We start from the raw sequence: 2,221 nt of genomic DNA on the forward strand, positions 1-2,221 counted from the left end.
TTTGCAAAAATCTAATTTGAAAAAACGCAAGCAAAGGAATATTACAAGGTTCAAAAATAATCACGAAAATTAAGGAACAAATTTAAAAATCTAAAAACCTTAAAAAGAATTTATGAATGTAATACATATAAGGAACTTAGTCATAATGTTTAAAAATCTATGAACTGGAAAATTACAGCTGTGTATTTTGAGATTTAATCCTCTTATAACTGACAGAGCCACCAAAGAGAAGAAAAAGAAGTAAGTATGAATTCCTAAATGCAATCACAAAAATTGACTGATATTAATATGCAGTTATATATGCAGGTAGCTAGACTGATTTTAAATGGCATAAAATATTCAAAGTTATGGATCATGTGATGCTTCATAATAGGTATAACTTTTGTAATGTTCAAATCAAGTAGTCATTTTCATCAAATTATATTCTTTGTGTGAAAATTTTCAAAAATCATTTCTTGCTTAAGTAAAAACAATATACTATGATTATCTCAAATTAGCCTACATGTGACAGAACATAAGACTTCTTTCACCTAAAGATAACTTATCTTCTATAGACCATCCTTTATCATGTGGTTCCCCTCTACTGTATCTATTCTCTGGTAAATACCATATCTACTCAAATTTATACAATATATTTACATATAATATGATCTAAATAATGTGCTAATTTGATAATAAATTTAACATTTATCTGTCTGGATTTATGTTTAAATTTCACTCCTAACCAAAGCAGAAATTTGCTAGATGCTGAATTTTTGAGTAACACTATTTTTTCTTCAATACTGTGAAACTTCCAACTATTTTAGCCTGTATGAGAGATATGAAACACAAACTGAATAACTACATTGGAAAATATGTCAGATTTCTATGTAATAAATAGTATATTTATCATTTCCCTTAGTATTTGATTCCTAGGTATTTTACTCCAAATAACTGAGAACATAAGTGTATATCAATGAATCATTATATTTTATAAGAAGTCAAAATGGAAAATGACTCAAATGCACACCAGATCATGAATAAGTATATTTCAATTACCTCACAAAGAAATGCTGCTTAGTTTCAAAGTTGAATGAACTGCTGATGCAAACCTCAGCATATATGGATCTCAAAACATTATGCATCATGAATGAAGCAAAGTGCAACTGACTGCACATTTTATGTTATTTATGCACAATTTTGACAGGGGAAACTTACAGTGGCACATACAAGATCCATGTTTTATGGGTTTGGGGTCTTGAAAGTTAAGGAACCCAGATAGAATGTTTATGATTAAACATTTATTAAGCAGATTACACAATAGTATTCATTCGCCCAAACACATTAATGAACTGAATTTATTGTTTTATTGTATAGTTCTTTTGTGTCTGTATCAGTATTTTATCTAAACATTGGTTTGTAAAGTACTTACCATGACGTAATAATAAAGGGCAGGTGAAACAAGTAGTTATTAGTAGATTGTAATAGTCAATTTAAATAAAAGCCAAACAGATTTTAAAAGAAAATGACATGATTTCATCAATATTTCAAGCACTGATAAATTTATCCTCAAACATTTAACTGTGATTTAAATCATGCCTAACTGAAATATAAAGAATATGTTCCTTATGGGTGGTATATTTTATATTTTACCTACAGAGAAGATGCACCCTTTGGTTTTATTCTATGTTTTCACAACTCTGACAAAATGAAGATGGTCCTATCTTTTAAAAATCTACTGCAGACTAAGCTCCTTTGCCAAGAAGTCACCAAGCAGAGAAAGTTTGTCACTGTCCAACACAATAAACATTCTCTCCAGATCCATCAAAATATTTGGAATGCCAGTTTCAGAAGTCTTTGGTAGTTATATAGTCTGTGTTGGACTCATGATGCATCATTTTGAGCAGTATCAGCTCCCAGTTTAGAAAATGGCATTCCAACACTGTGGGACATTATACATCTTCTAACACCTGGGCATGATGGGAGGTGGGTTTCATGACTTCTCTGTATAATACTTTTGCTGGTAGAGTGTATTCATATACAAGTATTTTTTTTTATTTTTGTCTCTGTTCTGAAATATTATTTTTATTTTACATGTGTGAGTGTATTACCTGCATGTATGTGAGTGCACCCATGTCATACAATGCCGTGGAGATCAGAAGAGGGCTTCAGATTCCCCTGGAAATGGAGTTAAGGACAGTTCGTAGCCACCATGTGGGTGCTGGGAATCGACCCAGGTCCT

This window comes from Nannospalax galili, unplaced genomic scaffold (assembly GCF_000622305.1).
Source record: "Nannospalax galili isolate Female #2095 unplaced genomic scaffold, S.galili_v1.0 scaffold873, whole genome shotgun sequence".
Lineage (NCBI taxonomy): Eukaryota > Metazoa > Chordata > Mammalia > Rodentia > Spalacidae > Nannospalax > Nannospalax galili.